The sequence below is a fragment of the Lutra lutra genome, chromosome 6 (assembly GCF_902655055.1).
Source record: "Lutra lutra chromosome 6, mLutLut1.2, whole genome shotgun sequence".
NCBI classification, from domain to species: Eukaryota; Metazoa; Chordata; class Mammalia; order Carnivora; family Mustelidae; genus Lutra; species Lutra lutra.
The window spans coordinates 7,978,341-7,998,792 of record NC_062283.1 but is presented as its reverse complement, the minus strand read 5'-3'; the positions used below and the strand labels follow the sequence as shown (position 1 = coordinate 7,998,792).

At 45.9% G+C, this 20,452-nt stretch overlaps 2 long non-coding RNA genes across 2 annotated transcripts; one reads left to right on the top strand and one right to left on the bottom strand.

Annotated features, from left to right (window-relative positions):
• Window positions 1–1,700: 1,700 nt before the first annotated feature.
• Window positions 1,701–14,296, bottom strand: LOC125102344 (uncharacterized). The gene is made up of 6 exons (XR_007128109.1): window positions 13,780–14,296; window positions 11,956–13,732; window positions 11,001–11,118; window positions 9,514–9,802; window positions 4,484–4,693; window positions 1,701–1,821 (listed from the first exon to the last, which is right to left on the bottom strand). It is a non-coding gene; the product is annotated as an uncharacterized LOC125102344 (long non-coding RNA).
• On the top strand, window positions 1,719–16,669 carry LOC125102345 (uncharacterized). Its single transcript, XR_007128110.1, has 2 exons — window positions 1,719–1,849; window positions 16,621–16,669. It is a non-coding gene; the product is annotated as an uncharacterized LOC125102345 (long non-coding RNA).
• Window positions 16,670–20,452: the final 3,783 nt, after the last annotated feature.

Here is a 20,452-nt window from a genome sequence, read left to right as displayed (position 1 = left end):
CATCCATCAAGGCAGCTGGGATTACTAGCAGCTGCCCCAGTCCGTCTTGACTCCGAGCCTCCCTGGTTCCCTGCAGGCTCACTCAGCTGCAGGTGTAACAGAGCCCTGCACAGAGATGTGCACAGAGAGCTCCCAGCATGGAAGGAGCTCATTAGCAATTCCATTTCCTATGTGAATGGGGACAAGCCCATGGTGTTCCATGGGTGGGAGTTAGCTGCCATCAGACCCATAACCAGCCTTGCATCACTGACCCCCTCCCCCGGCCCACCTGTCTGTGTTCAAGCTGCACCACAACACCCCCATCAGCGGCCATCACCGCCACCGTGAATCAAGTCAGCTGGACTCCATCATGGTGGGCAAAGTAGGCCCTGCTACTAGACAAAGATCCTCCAACTATCATTATTGTGTGTGTATCATTATTGTGCGTGTGTTAGGAGTCACGTAGGAAGAGTAAGGATGTGGAATGATTCAGGTAGCAGGAATCAAAGAAAAAAGTATGAGGTCATGTTGGTTAGCTATGATCATAGCACTTTTTTAAACCACAAAATGTGTTTGTGTGTACGGGAGGGCCAAAAAAGTCAACTAGTATCTATTTAGCAACAACCTGGGTCACAATATCGAGTTGGATGTGGTTGGGAGAACATTAGAAGTATCTAAATTACACCCATCATTTTAGCCCTGAGTTAAGTACCCTGGCTTCTAAAAGCCTACAGACACAGGAAGAGTCTCTCCCTCCTTGTATTTTCATTCTATTTATTATCTACCAAAAGATTCCTTGCTTTTGAAGGCCATAAAACTTATTGAGCACAAAAATCTAACAGAAGCCAGTATGGAAAGCAGGTCTAAGCGGAGGGACTCTGGTAGATAGAAGTGGGGATATGGTCACCCTGTCATCCCTCTGTGGACAGCCTGAGAAACAGTGGGGTATTCTAGAACACCATTTGAAAAGTGCTTGCCCGTATCAGTTACTTGGCAGTTAACTGACATACATTGTCTGTTTTTTTTCCCCCTGATTCTTGTGCGTTGGTTACTAGATTACAGATTTCTAAAGGACAAAGATTCAAATGAAAGGCAAGAGAAACAACAAGGCCTGGGAGTCAGGAGCCGGGCACTGCCACCCACCAGACCTTGCACATAAGACGGCTCAGTGTGCTGAGCCTGCAAAGGCCACACCAGACCATGTGTAAAAAGTGTGCCAAAATTCCCAGGTTCTCATGATAGTCCTGGTTTGCACTTGCTGGAGACCAGTTACCGTCACTAGTTATTCTTAGGACCCCTTTCATTCTCGAAAGTCTCCCGATTTGAACGATCAATCACATGACCTCTCTATATAAGGCCCCTTTTCTTTTTCTTTTTTTTCCCCCGCTAAAGCACTTTATTTCCCTCACCCAGTGACACGTTGCCAGGCCTAATGTTCTCACATGACAGGAGCAAACCAAAATTTGTTGTAATCTCTTAAGGAATTGAAAGTTGTGTATAAAAACCTTACATAAATTCAAAGGATGAATAAATTTACAGTTGTACACGCAAACTGTTTTCCAACTCTAGGCAATGAACAGCCCACCGCGTGCCGGCAGGAAAACATCAGGTAAGAAAGAAAAGTTGGTCCTAAGGCTCTCGGACCTTCCCAATCCTGTCAGACCGGCAAAACGAAAATGACGACTGGTTCAGGACTCTTGCTAGCTTCTGGAGAAATTCTGGAACAGGCAGCTCTCACACATTAAGACCCTGCACAGAGAACCTCACGGTCTCGCAGCTTCTCAAACCAATGGATCTCTCTGCCAGACACACGTTCTCCCCTGCAGCCATGAAGCGACCCAGCTACACGGACAAAGGGTTTAAATCAAAGGTAAGTGCCGGCTACCGAACATATACCAAGGGGGCAGGGGTATTCTTGAACATACAAGGCCAAGGCCAAGATACAAGGTCAAGGTCAGGGGCAAGTTCTGCGGTCTCGTGCTGATACCAGATACAAGTGTCAAGGACAAATTTCTTTTCACAGGTGTATTCCAGGTATAAGGCTACTTTGGGAATTATGAGGCCGCGCTCCCACTCCCCGTGACCCACTCACCCCCACCCTAGGAGCCAGCGCAGGGCTAAAGACACAAGTAGGCTCGATGTCTATTACATTAGTTCAGGATAAGACACAGTTATTAACCTAAAGGAGCTCAAAACCTAATTGAGGAGATGATGTACATGTATGAAGCCTCTTGAAATCAATACAAGCCAGTGTGGGGGGCAGGGGGGATGCTGGAAGATGAATGAGAAGAGCGCCAGGCAGGTCCCACATATTCTGGACTGCAGGCAGGCAGTGCCTTCATGGCAATTGGATTTTAAACATCGGAGCCAAGAAGAGAAGCCAGATGAGGAATGGGCAGGACCAGACACACCAGACAGACCAGCCCATGGAACCCATGACTGGAGCCACGGGGGTTATAGGGTGGTGAGTGTTGGGGAGGCAGAGGCTGGGTCTGGCTGGGTGTCTGGAGGAGGCGTTCGGCAGCCGTCCGCGCAGGCAGTGGGTGTTGGCGAGGTCCCTACGTGGACGGACCAAAAGCAGGGAGGGCGGTGTGGTAGGCGAGAGCCAGACGTTGGGTGCTGGCAAGCCCACGCAGTCTCTAGCACTATCGACAGGGAGTCCTAAAGTGAGAGCAGAGCTCAGGAGTTTAGGCGGGGGTTTTCTGAAAGTCGGGGGAAAGTGGATGCTATGTTTTGGGCTGATTTGGCTACAGGGCATGCAAGGATCTCAGCGGTAGGTGAACACTGGAAAAATGAGCTGAAAATTGGCAGCGACCAAGCAAGAGGGATTCATTTGGTTTTGGGCATGGCCCCAAGGAGAGGAGCCAGCTGTCCAAACCACAAACTAGGGTCTAACATGGGTCGGTGCCAGTGTTCAAATCTGCCAGCAGGAGCCTGATCCCTGCCTCCTCCGATGGGTAGAAGCCAGGCAAAATGCACTGGGGCAAAATCCCACACGTTCTGGTAGGTCGCGGGGCCCGGCACATCTTTCCCAGCAGTGTTTCCGTGAGGCGCGGTTGAAGGCAGAGCCTGGGAATCATATGAAATCTTAGATAGCAAATCCAATGCTAGGTCAGAAAACAGGGGTTGGACTGAGACTATGTTTTAAGTTAAAGAGCTCAAAGGGAGATCATGAAATGAGGCAAAAGGGGCGAAGAGTGGAGGGTCGGGGAACACAGGACCCCTCTCATAGCAATTTCATTACAAAGTGTGGGTCCCGATGGGGGTTCCCACCTCTAGCAGGCCCATCATGGGTTAACATACATGGGCTTGAGCCATTTAAAGAGGAGAGGATAGTACATGGCCACAACCATCTCCAGGTCGGGATCGTGAATGTAGTCAAGCAGGAGGGTTGTACGCGGTTCACAAGAGTCCATCTAGCAGCTGGAGGGAACAGGGGCGGCCCTGGGGGACAGGAGGTAGCCGAGCCCTGGTGCAGGAGGCAGGGGTCTCCCCGAAGTCCACTGGGGTCAGGGTGAGCTTCAGTCCCAGGAGTAAAAGTCAGGATCCGGGACAGAAGCCCAGCCACAGAGACAAGGCACACCCACGCAAGATGAGAAGGAAAACTTGAACATGTTGGATCAATCCCAACCCTACCAAATACCAGCCTGGACAGCAAGACCGTGGGCTGGCGGGATCTGGTTTATGCTCTGGACTCAGACGAAGTAGTCTACCGTGTGCTGGCTGTGAGATCGTCAGTTAATTAATATCTCTGAGTTGTGGTTGCCTCATCTTAAAGATGAGGATAACAACGTGTACTTGGAACAGTTGCACAAAAATTAGGTGACGTAATGTGTATGAGGCACCAAGCTCCCTCCGTGCCCACCACCATTATAGATGCCTCATAAACAGAACTTTACTACCATTAAGACTAAATCCCAACCACACTTATAGGGAGGGAGGCAAACGGGGGAGTTTTAATACATGGCCAGGCTGGCCCAGATTACCACGGGAAAAGGGATAGCGCTCAGCCTGCAGGTTGAAAGCTGGGTGGTGCAGACACAGGCATAGACTAGCGGTGGCCTTGGTCCCATGGAAAAAACATGGAAAAAACAGGGGCTCGATTTCTAAAAACAGGTGTTCAGATTCAGAGAAGGACCAGCTGTGACGTGCCAACTTCCTGGCCCTCATTTCCAGCTCAAGGAACACCGAGCCTACGGGCAAGGTCCAACCACCCTTTGCAGAAAGAAGGAAGGAATATGGGATTAGGTAACCAAGTAGCACATGACACTGAGAACTGGTAGACACTCTGCAAAAAATATCCCCTCTCCTTAGACTGAGAATCCATGGTACCTAAAATTCCACCATTATATATCAATTTCTTTGAATTAAACATCCTTCTCCCCAGACATCACTGTTTAAATGTAAGCGCTGTAGGACAAGGAACACACTGGATCCCTCACTCATAACTCATGTGTCCAGCCCTCCATCTCCGGAGAGCCTGCAACTCTCCCAAAGGACTCACCTTCCCCAGACACGGGGCAGCCAGCGCGAGGGAAGGAGAGGGAGCATTTGTAGGACTATGAAGCCTCGGGAAGGAATCAGGAAAAGGCGGAAGCTCACACAGTGTTTGTTCTCTTCTTTCTGCTGACCCTGGGGTTTCACGGGTGCTAGTTAAGACATCCAGTTCTGTTTTGTGGATCCGAGGGTCCTAGCGTCTGGGAACTGCAGGCATCTAGATATGGGGAAGATGGTCTTAGAAAGGTACGGAGAGGGTGCCTGGGTGGCTCAGTTGGTGAAGCGACTGCCTTTGGCTCAGGTCATGATCCTGGAATCCTGGGATCAAGACCGCATCTGGCTCCCAGCTTCATGGGGAGTCTGCTTCTCTCTCTCTCTCTTTCTCTCAAATAAATAAAATCTAAAAAAAAAGAAAGAAAGAAAGAAAGAAAGAAAGAAAGAAAGAAAGAAAGAAAGAAAGAAAGAAAGAAGAAAGAAAGAAAGAAAGAAAGAAAGAAAGAAAGAAAGAAAGAAAGAAAGAAAGAAAGAAAGAAAGAAAGAAACGAAAGGTACGGAGAGGGATGCTGTGTGCACAGTTTCCCCTCCCTGGGGCCCCAACCTCCGGGATCTTCGTCCTTTGGTCTCCAGCTTTCCCCTGAAGAAGCTAATACCAGTAAGTATGGACATAAGTCTGCTAAGGCAGCTTCAAATTGAAGCACCCATAGCTCATTGGAAATGTAGGTGAGTGGCTGGATTACGTGTCTGACCACTGGTGGGCGACAGATAGTAACCCCTAGCCACACTGGGCTGCCGAACCCTGGAGACACGGCCGGATCCAATGGAGATGTTCTGCCAGTGTACAATACATACCAATTTTGAAAGACTGTGACAAAAAGGGAAAAGAATGCAATATGTCTCTTCCATATTTTGTACATTGATTGCCTGTTGGAATGATCATACTTGGGATATGTTGGCTTAAATAAGATATATTATTAACATTAATTCCACTTTTTTTTCCTTTTACTTCTTGATGGGACTGCTAAGTCTTTTAGATCCGTACATGGCTCATATTCAAGTCCTATGGGACAGCACTGTTTTAGGCCAAATTGATGAGTCAATTTTGTTCAAGGGGCTCTAGCTCCTGAGGGACCAGCCACCCCCGCTATGATTTGTCAGTTGGGCGGGAATCTGACCTCTGGCAGGTCATGGAGGGGTCAGCTTCTGTGGTGAGAGGGAGGGTGATGGCTCTTGGTGAAACCATGAACATTCCCTTCACCCCTTGTTGGATCTGTCAAGGAAGAGCTGTCCCTCTTCCCTTCAGGCACTTATCCTCACTTCGGCAGCTGAGAAGCTCTCCTAGTCCTTTCTTCATCACCATTTTATGGTTCCTCCCTGTGTTGAGAAATAGGCGCTTTTTTTTTAAGACTTTACTGATTTATTTGAAAGAGAGAGCACGAGCAGGGGAGAGGGGTGGAGGGAGAGGGAAAAGCAGACTCTCTGTTGAGCAGGGAGCCTGACACAAGGCTCAATCCCAGGACCCTGGGATCATGACCTGAGCTGAAGTCAGAAGCTTCACCAACTGAGCCACCTATGCACCCTCCCTGAGAAACAGAAACTCTTAACTCCTTATTTTTTCACCAGCTGGCACTATGGAGGGATCGGGTCTCATCTAGATGAAAAAACCTTCTCCATCTCCACCTCTGAAACTAGAAAGTTAGTCCTTCATTAGAATAATAAGGATACAAGCCTCACCTCATCTCTTGGCACGTTTACGTAGCATCTATGACATGCCCAACACTGAAGAGAAGAGCTAACAAAACAGATGTGTGGTTCTCTCTAGCATATTCGATGAGCCCATGGCTCCTTCCTTCTTGAACCACTAGCTTCATTTGGCCCCTAGGCATGACTTTATCTTTCTTCTTCCCAATAGACTGTTCAGTCCTTCATCCTACCTAGCTCCTCTTGGCCCTGATCTTTGAATACGGGCATTTCCTCAGTCTTTAGACCTCATGTTTTGAACTGTCACAAAGTCCCCATGTTATTGCTCTGTTCCAATGGCTGTGCGCCGAGAACACCTCATCTTTGTGACCTGGCTTGGTCCCAACCTCTCACTCACACCCCAGACTTATAAATTCCTCTCTCTCTTCAACATTTCCACTTGGATATCTCCTAGGCATCTCGAATGCCACATATCCAAAGCTAAATTCTGGTCTCTCGACCAAAATCTGCTCTGACTTGGAATACTGAGAACACATCCTTCCGGTTAAAAAAAAAAAAAAAAAGAAAGAAATTGAATCATTCTTGATTCCTCTTCCTCTCACATCCCACTTCTAATCTGTCAGCAAGTCCTATCAGCTCTACTTCAAAATATACCCACATTCTGACCCTAAACCTACCCAACCTCTACTCCCTTGGGTCAAGGCACTGCCATTGTATATGGGGGATTTTTGCGATAGTTTCCTAATGGGTCTCATGCTGCTATTCTCGCCTTCCCCTATAGTCTATTCTCAGGTGAAAAGCCAGAGCAGCCATTGAAAAATGTAAGTTGCAGCCTCTCATCCCACTGCTCAGAATCGGGCAACAACTTCCATGTCTCTCCAAGCAAAATCCAAAGTGTTTGCTGCATCTATCAGGTCTACCACACTCTCCTCTTGCTGTCTCCCATGCAGTCACTCTGGCCTCCTTGCTTTCTTTGAGCACACGGGCCAAACTAATCCTGTTTCAGAGGCTTCGAATTTGCTCTTATCTCTATGCAGAAAAAGCTTTTCCCAGATATCTGCGTGGCTTGATCCCTCAATCCCTTCAGGTCTCTCTCTGCTCAGATGTCAAAGCAGTATTCTGGGGGCACCTGGGTGACTCAGTTAACTTTCCAGCGTTCGGTTTCTGCTCAGGTCATGATCTCAGGGTCATGAGATTGAGCCCCGTGTGGGTCTCCATGCTCAGTGTGGAGTCTGCTTAAGATTCTCCCTTCCTTTCCCTCCCCTCATGCCCTTTCCCCTGCTCACTTCTCTCTCTCTCTCTCTCTGATAAATAAACAAAAATCTTTTTTAAAAAAATGTTAAAAGGCAGTTCTCTGCACCAGAACTTTGTACCTCCTTATTCTTGCTAGATTTTTCTTCCTGGCCCTCATCACCACCTGGTACATTATATATTTACATGCACAGTTATTGCCTCCCTCCCACTGGAACAGGAGCCCTCTGACAGCAGAGGGGCCTTTTCCTTCACTGCTGGCTCCCAGCAGCTGGCATGGCCCCCGACACACTACAAGTGCTAAAACAACACTTGCTGAGTGCATGATGGTGAAGAAATGGTTTTCCCTCATGAAAGCTATGAGGCAGACAGGAAACACGTACAAGAATAAAGGCACGCCATTACAAATAGTGATGAGTGCTGTGAGGAAGCTGACTGGTCCAGGGACAGAGAAGCCACTTTATTACTATTTTTTTTTTAATTTGACAGACACAGATCACAAGTAGGCAGAGAGGCAGGCAGAGAGAGACAGGAGGAGGAGGCAGGCTCCCCGCTGAGCAGAGAGCCCGATGCGGGTCTCGATCCCAGGACCCTGAGATCATGACCTGAGCCGAAGGCAGAGGCTTTAACCACTGAGCCACCCAGGCGCCCCAAGAAGCCATTTTAAATAGGGTGGCCAGAGGGGATCTTCTGGAAACCATGGCATTTAGGTAGGATTCGAAGGATGGGATAGGGCCAGCACCACACAGGGTAGGAAGACCATTTGAAAGGGGTGGGGGGGAAGGACATTCAAAAACCCTTTAGCGGGAATGAATTAGACATCTTCAAAGACCTGAAAGGGGGCCAGCGGGGAATGTGAAAAATAGGAGTTGATGTTGAGCCATTCAGAGGCCAAATCATCAAGGGTGGGGTGGGCTGTTGAAGAAATTAGATTTTTATTCATAGTTTTGTGTAAGGCTCCACATGTTAGTAACATGATGAGAGGAAGGTCTGACGTGGCCTCCAGAGATAGCGTTTGGGCATCTGGAGCATTAATTTAAGCTTCTGCATAAAGCTTCTCAGTTAGGAAGGGAGTGGCTTTTACAAGGAGAGGGCAGACTTATCCTCCTGCAACAAGGCTTCCAAGATGCCATTTCCCGTGCAGGAAGCAACAACATTCTCCCTTACTTGGACTCAGCCCTCAACAGCTCCTGCTTTTATGTTAGTTCGTCCCTCTTTAATTATGTAGCCAGTCTGAGCACGCACTCTGACAAAACACACATGACATTTCCAGTGGAGTTGGCCTAGTCCTTGGTCTCTTCCCTACATCTGCACAGCTGCCCCTGGGCCTTTGCTCATGCTGTTTCCCCGGGAAAGAAATACCATGTGCTTCATCCGCATGGCCCAAACCCAGCTCTAGTCCGAAAATAACCGCAAGGTGAGATGTATAAGCCAGGATCGTGATTTCAAATTTACTTTATCACTGAAATAGGCTTCATAATGACTTCCCCTATCCTACCAAAAAAAAAAAAAAAAAAAAGACATCTGCATCCTAATCTCCAGAAACTGTGGCCATTACTGTATGTGGCAAAAAAAAAAAAAAAAAAAAAAAAAAAACGGTCTTTGCAGATGAGACTAAATTAAGGATCTTGACATGGGATTATCCTGGATTATCTGGATGGGTCCTAAAATGCAACCACATGTGTCTTTATGGGAGAGAAGCAGAGGGTGAAAAGACCCAGAATGAGGACAGCAGTGGGACGGCGAAGCCAGAGATGGGAGCGACACAGCTCTGAGCCGAGCAGCAGTCCCCAGAGCCTGGGGGCTGTGAGAGCGGATTCTCCCCTCCAGCCTCTGGGGAGAGGGTGACCCTGTGACACTGATCGCGGATTTCTGGGTCTCCAGAACTGTGACGGAATACATTTCTGTGGCTGTAAGCTACCAAGTTTACAGTAATTTGCTACAACTGCCATAGCAAATTAATACAATTACCTTACTCTTCACCTGAGCATCTTGTCCCTCTGGTCACTGCTGCTTCCCGGCTGGCCTTCCCAGAAACCCCTAGGTACCTACTGGTCTCTCCTGCCTCTTTAGGTGCTACGCACTCACTTGGACTGCATCCTGTTTCCCAGGTTTGCGGAGCTTTTTCTGTCTCCTGCCCCCTTCATCCACAAGCCACATGATCAAACCAGCCAGGTGCCAGGCACACATCCAGCGGGGGGCCCGTCTGGGCAAACCCGGGCTAGCTAGGAGGCTAGTTCCGCAAGCCCGAGAGCAAGGCGGTGGGGCGTGGACGAGTGGGTGGCTGGAGCTGGTTAGCTTGTTTGGGTTTCCTAACTTTGACAACACCAGGTGCTTGGGATTGTGATGGGGAGACACAGAAAACAAAGGCTCTGAGCTGAAATGCAGGGAAGAACTGATAAAACCTAATGGTTGATGGCTTGGCGGGGGGGGGGTGTGGGGGGCAGGGTAAATAGTAGCACTAGGGACCAAAGTGCAAAAAATTAGGAAGCAATGAAAGGGTTTGTTTTTTTTTTAAAGATTTTATCTATTTATTTGACAGACAGAAATCACAAGTAGGCAGAGAGGCAGGCGGAGAGAGAGAGAAGGAAGCAGGGCTCGATCCCAGGACCCTGGGATCATGACCTGAGCCGAAGGCAGAGGCTTTAACCCACTGAGCCACCCAGGCGCCCCAATGAAAGGGTTGTTTAAATATTTTATTTATTTATTTGAGAGAGAAAGAGTGCGAGTGCGGGGGGAGGGGCAGAGAGAGAGAGAATCTCCAGGAGACACCCTGCTGAGGCCGGAGCCTGATGTGGGCCTTGATGGCACGACCCTGATCATAACCTAAGCCAAAATCAAGAGTCGATTATTCAACCAACTGAGCCACCCAGGTGGCCTGCAATGAAAGTTTTGGAGAGAAAATTAGGAAATATTGAGTCTTAGGTAGGTGGAGATGACCACTAGGAAAGTTGTCTCCTATGGAAGGTCCCATCCCAAACTCGCTGGTGCTTCTAGAATCCTCTGGTTATGTTTTTAATGTTGTTGTTGTTTTTGTGTTTTGTTTGGTTTGGTTTTGAGAGCACGCAGGTGGGGGAACGGGCAGAGGGAGAGGAAGAGAAAGGATCTTAAGCAGGCACCGCACCCTGCATGGAGCCCAGTGTGGGGCTCGATCTCACGACCCTGAAATCACGATCTGAGCCATAACCAAAAGTCAGGTGCTTAATCGACTGAGCCACCCAGGCGCCCCTCTGGCTATGATTTATTGTAGCCCCATTAACCCTATATCATGAATATGGGCCTTTCTCTCTCCCTAAGAGTCTGGGAGCTCCTTAAGGGAAGAGATCACATCTCATTCTAGCTCAACCACCAGAGAGACTATCTGGCCTCTAGTAGATGCTCAGTAAATCAACTTGGAATGAATCACTGAATGGAACTGAGCTCAGATCAGAGGTTCAGGCTGGGGATGACATGCTTGGAGCAGGCAGGCCACTTGGAGATAAGAGTTGATGCCATGGTAAATAGCGCGACGGAAGGGGGTGGCTGTCTGATCTGCTACCAGCCAGATGTCGCAAGAACGGGAGGTTCTAGCAAACCTGAGTTCTAGAGAGGCACACTCTTAAACTTTGACCTCCCATTCAGGTGTCAGGGATCATAATCATCAAATGAGGAAGAAGACAGGAGTCTGAGCCATTGTCGTCTACCCAGGGCTTGCTGAAAACGAAAAGTAATTTTTATTTGCCATCTGGTTCAAGGTTCATTCACCCTTATCATGGTTGTCATACAACATTACAATAAGTGTCCATCAGGGGCATAAAGATATTCTGCATGTGACATGCCTGACTTCTGGGCACTGGGAATTATATTTTGTGCCATACCCAGGATCTGGTCTACAGGGAATGTGCTTTTTTGGTTGGATACTGCTACTCCTAAAAAGCGGCCCAAAGCATGGAGCATTCTCGAAAATGCATTTCAAGCATTTTAAGGCTGCCCCTCGAATTGCTAGCCGGATCCTTGTTTCACTTCCTGCAGTACCAGGATGTGGGGGTCAAGATCTTCTGAATGCCAAAAGCGATAGATCATAACCCCGGCCATTTTAGACTCTGCTCTTACCTTCATAGCCTGGACCTATAATTGAATTTCCCCAGGAATTTTATGATATATTGATTGAACCTAATTAAGTCTCTATTATCTGTCTTAGCAGCCTCTACCCAGAACTATTCAATTCAAACAACATTTACTAAGCTACCAAGTACAAAGCTATGTGCGGGGCTTCTGCTAGACACAGAGATAAGTAAGACCTTGTCCCTCTCCACCATGAGCCCTGCAGCCCCTGGTCCTGGAACCTTGAGGGTTTATATACTGATACTCTTACACAGGAACATAAGATAAATACTGTAAAAGAAACGGAGAGATCTGTCACCCCATTCACCGTGAATTACTGGGTTGAAATGGTAAAGATCCAAATTGTTTGTTTGAAATAGGAATGACTCTACGTATAGGTTTTTAAGCACTTGTTCTTCAAACAGAGCCTAGGGAATACTGACTCACCTGGTATTAGGTACCTCGCTCATTTCCTTCATGATTAACCCTGACGTGTCCTCCCGGTAACCATCATTCTCGTACCACCACTTCCAACTCCCTTGTTTGAACGTACACAGAGGAGGGGTTATCTCCAAGGGAAGTGCAGAAACATTTTTAGGATGACCCAGGGTAGCTTTTGTTCCTTTCCTTGGCTCTGCTCCGTAGGACGCTCCCTAGTCCCCTGGCAAAGACAACATGTTGTTGAGTTAATGCTCTTAACAGTTCTGTCCCGCTCCTTCTTCCTGAGAAAAAGAAGAATTACTGTTCTTCCATGTTTCCGCCACTGCCAAGGCCAGAAGCCAGGCATGCAAGAGTGGGGTGAAACCAAATTTGCAAACAGACCTCACTCTACCCAAACGTTGGAGAGAAAATTATGTTTAAGGAAAATCACAGCTATTTTTCTAGAATATCGTCGTACATAATCCTGTCAAATAACTTCAAGGTAAATGGTACTTGGTTTTATATATATTTCTATGTGTGATGTATGTATGTTATCCTAATGCCTATATATATATATATATATATATATATATATATATATTCAATGTGTGTATGCAAACTTGTAATTTTAAACTTCATGGTTATTTTCAGAAACTGCACCACAATCAGAGCCAACTCCGAGTAGGCACTAAATGCTTACAATCTATCACACAGGCTTCCAGACTTAAACTGTATGTGTGGTTAATTTAAAAAAGAGATTACCATGCTTTCCTGCACATATTAGCCTGAACAACTCACTTAGCCTTAAATCCAAGATACTTTTACCGAATGGGAATATCTGCCCTTCTGAATGTTCGAAGTGGTTGGTTATGAGAAACAAATAGGATGGTGTTGGTAAGACCACTCTGCATAAAACAAGGGAGTTAGGATTATCATTACTGAAAAGAATCTTCTGGACCTTTGGGTTTTTCCTTTGGTATCTATAAGCCGCCAGGCGAGTTAGCTATCGTGGATACTCAAGATGGACTTTTTTCTGTCTTTCCATTAAAACTATTCATAATCTTGGACCCAAAACATCTAAGTCTAGTAGTTAGTCTACTCAGGAAATTCTGGAACCTTACCTGCCATTTCTTCAATAAGGGTTGTATTCAACGTTCCCCTGTGCCAGGCAGAGCATAGACCTTGGAGAGGCTAAGATGAATAATTCCCAGTCTGTGTAGAAAGGGCTTGGAATATAGCCGAAAGAAACAAATAAGTAAATGCAGTAAAAATTTTATAGGCGCTATCTAGAAGCCTGTGTGGAGAACAAAGAGCAGAGAGGAGGGAGTGGTTGAAGGGAGCGTGGGTGGGAGCGTGACAGACTCTGCTGATCCCCTACCTAAAGATCATCCCTTCCCCTCCCCCACACCAGCTTCCACCGAAGAGACTTGAAAGTCAAATGCTGCCTTCCTCACCCTCCCTCCGCACTAAGCACCCATGTGACCTAGATGGGTTCGATGAGATGAAAGTGTCACTTTGCAGCCTGGTTTCTGGGAAAGTGTTGCTTTCTTGATAAAAGAATTTGGGGTCGATTGTATTTTGCAAAGATGGCCGCAAAAGTATCTCCCACCAGGGGTGCTCTTCCAACAGAGTGATTGTAGAACTCCCAGGAGGAGGTGGAGTCAATGTCCTCTTCCCTTGACCCTGGAGGGAGGTGTTTCTTTAGTCTTAGCCAACGGAGTGCACCGAAACCGACATCGTGACGTGTGAGGTTAGATCACAAAAATGCTGTGCGTCTCCACGTCTTCTTTCAGTACACTTGCTTCTGGAAGCCAGCGGCCATGCTGTGTGGAAGCCCAAACCAGCCTATACCAGGACACTCCATGGAGAGACTGGGTCTAGACATTCTGGCCAACAGCACCAACCATGAAGCTTAGGAGTAAGGATGTGTCTCAGGGTTTGCAGCCCCATGATTGAACTGAGACTTCCAGTCTTCCCAGCTGAGACCCCAGACATGGTGGGTTAGGACCACCTTTCCCCATTGTGCTCTGTACATGCTCCCATGCTGCAGAATCTGTGAGCATAATTAAATGGTTGTTTTGATGCCATTTAGCTTTGGGGGGGTTGTTTTCCATCTGGACTGAGGACATGGTTGACATTACTCCTTCTCTCCCCTTCCAGCCTTGATTCTGGGAGCTGAGCAGGGTGGGAGTGGGGGAAACCTTACAAGCATGTGGTGAAAGGGTCATGTGGATCCTCATGAGGTTGATCTGTTAAACCAACATCTGCAACTGCCTATCTCCAGACCTCCTGAAATGTGAGAAAAATTAATACACTCCTGTTGGTCTATACCGCTGAACGCCAGATTATCTGTTACTTGTTAGAAGTACCCCTAACTCACACACGAGAGCCCTACTGGTAAGATTTGGTAGATTTGTGGGGGGCAAAATTTTATTTTTATTTTTATTTTTATTTTTTTAAAGATTTTATTTATTTGACAGAGAGAAATCACAAGTAAGCAGAGAGGCAGGCAGAGAGAGAGGAGGAAGCAGGCTCCCCGCTGAGCAGTAAGCCCGATGTGGGGCTCGAACCCAGGACCTGGGATCATGACCTGAGCCGAAGGCAGCGGCTTAACCCACTGAGCCACCCAGGCGCCCCCAAAATTTGATTTTTAAATGTTGCTGACTGTCTAATCAGAATAAAAGCAGAAATAGCTATTGTAGCCTGGGCGTCTGAGAAGTTAGGCTATGAAGAGAATGAGAGAAATGAATTGGTAGCTGGGGGGCAAATGTGCCTATGGGCAAATTTTATAGTCCATGAGGAAATACCTAGTAAAACCATAGAGATTAAAGCAGGAAAGAGAATAGTATCAGTAATTATTGTATAGCTCAACCCTGCTTTGGCCCTCTCCCTCTTCAGCCAATCTCAAAGACTCTCTTGGGAATGTTTAAAATAGAGCCGGCTTCATGGGCGTTCAACCTGTAGAGTCACACAAGGACCTCATGCTTAGAAGGACTCCATGGTTGATTTAATGCTCCCCTGTTTCTGTCTTAAAATTCGTAATATTTTTTAAACAAAGGGCCTCACTTTTATATTGCACTGATTCCTGCAAATAACAGGCGGTCCTGCCTAAAAAGTGTTCTGCTCCCATGACCCATTCACATACAGTGCTAAGAAACGTGGACTTTCATTACCCATGGGTCTTCAAGGGCATTCTGTTCTGTTTTGAAGTAGCATAGCACATGTTGTCATATGTGCTATAACATCCTCAGATGGCCGTCAAGATGGTGGCTTTCTCCATCTTGGGAATTTTCCAGCTCTCTGGAATGATTGCAAACCCAGAGAGACTCATGAAGACCCTTATTAAAACTGTGCCATTCAGGTCCATGGGTCCTCTGGCCCGCACCTGCCCCAGGAAGGTCAAATGCATTCACAGAGCTGGGAATCAATTCCCCAGGAACTATACCCCACGTCCCCCAGATGACTGGGCAGGTTAGTGGCCCACTGCTGACTAATACTTTCCATGTGACCTGCTGAAATAGTCCTCCCACAGTAATTATGGATTCTCTTGTTCATCCTCCCATCTCCCCCACAGCTACAATTGTACGTGTAGAGTACGCTCCAGGTCAGTCACTGGGACATACGTCATGGAACAAAGGCTCGGTATGAAGTCTCCAGCAAGTGCAGCTCGCTAAAAGGGGGTCCTCTATAGATGGAATGACCTCGGTTGCCACCCTCTTTTTAAATTTTTAATCTGAGCACAGTTGACACACAATGTAACATTACTTTCAGGTGTACACCGTAGTGATTCAACAAGTCTCTGTGTGATGCTCACGGCAAGTGTAGCTACCATCTGTCACCATGCAATGCTGTCACAGTGTCATTGTACCATACACCGCAGAGTAGACTTGAAATACCTGCCTCTGTATTGCCTAGGTCAAGTAGATTTGCAATACTGTACACAGTATTCCCTGTGTTCCCTGTGCTCTGCCTTCCATTCCCACGACTTATTCACTCCATAACTGTAAGTCTGTACCTCCCACTCCCCTCCACTCGTGTCACCCATCCCCCACCTGCCTCCCCTCTGGAAACCATCGGTTTGTTCTCTGTATTTATGGGTCTAATTCTGCTCATTTGTTCTTTTATATTTCACATGTAAGTGCTGTCAGAAGGTAATTGTCTTTCTCTGCTGACTTATTTCACTTAGCATAATCCCCTCTAGGTCCACCCATGTTGTCATAAATAGCAAGATCTCATTCTTTTTTGTGGCTTTTTTAAGATTCCTTTACATGTGTGATGTGTATATATCCCATCTTTATCTATTCATATATCGATGGACACGTGGGTTGCTTCCATACCTTGGCAAATGCAAATAATGCTGCAATAAACATAGGGGTGCATATATCTTTTTGAATTAGTATTTCTTTGGGTAAATACCCAGTAGTGCATATGATATTTCTATTTTTAATTTTTTGAGGGACTTCCATACTGGTTTCCACAGTGGCTGTACCAATTTGCATTCCCACCAATGGTGCCCAAGCGTTCCTGCCATACTCCTTATATTTTATCTCTCTAGCTGCCCAGAAGACTTCAGGACATCTCCCTGGGGACAGGAATAGCTAAAAATATTCAAGCAAGAGATTTAATCAATTCTCACTGATGTGGACTAACAAAACACCATTCTCTCTTTCCTTCCTATGTTGGGATTACCAGAACCTGGGACCTCCTCCATTGCCTCTCATAGATCCTCCCTGAAGTGGGGGAAAAAGGGGCACCAGAATGTTCTGTGCCACAGCTATAGATCACGAATTCCACAGGTAGAGTTCATTTCTTTTCTAGAGAGAGTCATGGTGACCAGGATTCCAACCAGCTGCGTTTCCATCCTACCAAAATAAAAACGAGGAATGGGAGCAGGAGGTCTGTTGGGTAGGGTGGGGACTTGGTAAGGTAGTGAGAGGGCCTGCCACAGATGCCCAGGTGGGTGTCTACGGTCCCATCATCCCAGAAACAAGGCAGCAGACTGCTACCAAGCTCCCTCATCCTCTCCACCATTGGGTGGTTGGCGAACTGTGGACATGCCCCACCTGGCCTGACTCTAACTGGCTCAGAGCATGCAGAAGAAGACATGTAGAAGGTTCTAGCAGACAGGGGTGTGTGTTGCTGAGAAGTGGAGGTGAGAACTTACCCCCTCCTCTCCCCTCACCTCTCCCTGTGCTAAGGGAAAAGGACAGGATGAATTTATGTTTCCGCTTCTGTTAGCGAGGCTCAGCAGCCATTTAAAAAAATACATCTAAGCATTTGTTTTTCATTACAAATGGAGAAGTGCTAGCAGAAAACTGAAAAGCAGAAGATGGATTTTTACCTACCCAGAGAAAAATTTAGCTAAAAAGCAAAAAAGAAAAAACCCTGAGTGTTCGATATATATCTTCAGGACCCATTTCTATGTCCACGATAGGAGACCTCATGGTTCAATGCCTGCATTTCATAGCAGCCTGAAGTCATTTCAGCCCAAACACCTTGAAGAGGCATATGGTCCACAGGCATATTTTTCAAAATCCCCTTTTTCTTCTCCCACCCACTTTCCCACATGCAACAGCTCACCTCTCCTTTCTCAAAACCCTTCAGGAAATATCTTCCTAGCCCTAGCAATGTGCCTATATCTTTCTCCCCCTTTTTCTTTCCTCTCAGTTCTCAAGACAGAAGCCTAAGAAAGCTCATCTGGCAAGACCTGTCCTTCCACAAGAATGAGGGAGAGAGATAAAGCTGCAGGACTCAGAATTCTTTGCAGGTGGAGAGAGAAAAGCTGAGATTTTCTTTTCTTTTTTTTGTTTTTTAAAGATTTTATTTATTTATTTGACAGAGAGAGATCACAAGTAGACGGAGAGGCAGGCAGAGAGAGAGAGAGAGGGAAGCAGGCTTCTTGCTGAGCAGAGAGCCCGATGTGGGACTCGATCCCAGGCCCCTGAGATCATGACCTGAGCCGAAGGCAGTGGCTTAACCCACTGAGCCACCCAGGTGCCCCAAAGCTGAGATTTTCTACACAGGCTCGTTTTCTCATCTTACACCTGCAGTTAAAAAATAGATGTTTTTCTATATCAATAAATATTCTTATATGTAATAATTTTGAATGGCTCCCTAGTATTCCATTGTAAACTATAATAAGTTATTACAAATACAGTATCATTTCTTTAACTGAACCATTAGTAGTTTCTTTGCAACTTTCACATAAGGTCTGTGATAGCTTTCGCTGTTGCTTACATCTTTACACATACCCTCAATTACTGACTGAGGATAAATCTCCAAAAGTAGGGATTCTGCTGCATTAGTTGGGATATTTTTGGCCACTTATGTGACATGCTGGGATTTAATTAACATACATGTATTTATATCTGGGATAAAGTCAGAGCTGGGATGGTGGTTTTGGTTCCATGATATCAAGGACCCAGGCTCTTTCTTTCTTGAGGCTTCAGCATCCCTAGATGATGCTCTTGTCCAAGTGATCTGAATTCTAGACAGTAGGACAAAGAAAAAAAAGGGAAACGAGAGACCCCACTTGTGTCCCTTCACAGCTCAGCCTGGAGGGCACCACATCCCTTCTGCTCTCGTCCCATTGGCCAAAACTTACTCATGTGCTCATTCTCAGCTGCAGGGAAAGCTGGGAATATCATCTTAAGTCCGAGTAGCCCAGCTAAAAATTCTATTACCGTGCAAGAAGGGATTAATGAGCAGACATGTTTTTAAAGCTCTTTATTTTACTATTATTTTTTTATTTTTAAGGCTTTTGATATCTGCTATCTTATCAGTTTGCAGAAAGACTATAGGAATTTATATCCCCTTTGGCCGCACAAGACCTTTAAAATATCTCATCAAATTAATAATGGAAGAAAATGATCATTGTGCTGTTTTGCATTGCATTTTCTTAGTTTCTAGTGACGTCCACACCATTTTATTTCTTTTTTTTTCTTTAATTTATTTTCAGCTTAACAGTATTCATTGTTTTTGCACCACACCCAGTGCTCCATGCAATCTGTGCCCTCTCCAATACCCACCACCTGGTTCCCCCAATCTCCCACTCCCGCCCCTTCAAAACCCTCAGATTGTTTTTCAGAGTCCATAGTCTCTCATGGTTCACCTCCCCTTCCAATTTCCCTCAACTCCCTTCTCCTCTCTAACTCCCCTTGTCCTCCATGCTATTTGTTATGCTCCACAAATAAGTGAAACCATATGATAATTGACTCTCTCTGCTTGACTTATTTCACTCAGCATCATCTCTTCCAGTCCCGTCCATGTTGCTGCAAAAGTTGGGTATTCATCCTTTCTGATGGAGGCATAATACTCTATAGTGTATATGGACCACATCTTCCTTATCCATTCACCCGTATTAGAAGTCCTAGCAACAGCAATTAGACAACAAAGAGAAATAAAAGGTATCCAAATTGGCAATGAAGAAGTCAAACTCTCTCTCTTCGCAGATGACATGATTCTTTATATGAAAAACCCAAAAGACTCCACCCCCAAACTACTAGAACTCATACAACAATTCAGCAACGTGGCAGTATACAAAGTCAATGTACAGAAATCAGTGGCGTTCTTATACACTAACAATGAAAATACAGAAAGGGAAATTAGAGAATCGATTCCATTTACTATAGCACCAAGAACCATAAGATACCTGGGAATAAATCTAACCAAAGAGGTAAAGGATCTGTACTCGTGGAACTACAGAACACTCATGAAAGAAATTGAAGAAGACACAAAAAGATGGAAGACCATTCCATGCTCTTGGATTGGAAGAATAAATATTGTTAAAATGTCTATACTGCCTAGAGCAATCTATACTTTTAATGCCATTCCGATCAAAATTCCACCGGTATTTTTCAAAGAGCTGGAGCAAATAATCGAAAAATTTGTATGGAATCAGAAGAGACCCCGAATCGCTAAGGAAATGTTGAAAAACAAAAATAAAACTGGGGGCATCACGTTACCTGATTTCAAGCTTTACTACAAAGCTGTGATCACCAAGACAGCATGGTACTGGCATAAAAACAGACACACAGACCAGTGGAACAGAGTAGAGAGCCCTGATATGGACCCTCAACTCTATGGTCAAATAATCTTTAACAAAACAGGAAAAAATATCCAGTGGAAAAAAGTCTCTTCAATAAATGGTGCTGGGAAAACTGGGCAGCTATATGTAGAAGAATGAAACTCGACCATTCTCTTACACCGTACACAAAGATAAACTCAAAATGGATAAAAGACCTCAATGTGAGACAGGAATCCATCAGAATCTTAGAGGAGAATATAGGCAGTAATCTCTTCGATATCAGCCACAGCAACTTCTTTCAAGATATGTCTCCAAAGGCAAAGGAAACAAAAGCAAAAATGAACTTTTGGGACTTCATCAAAATCAAAAGCTTCTGCACAGCAAAGGAAACAGTCAACAAAACAAAGAGGCAACCCACGGAATGGGAGAAGATATTTGCAAATGACAGTACAGACAAAAGGTTGATATCCAGGATCTATAAAGAACTCCTCAAACTCA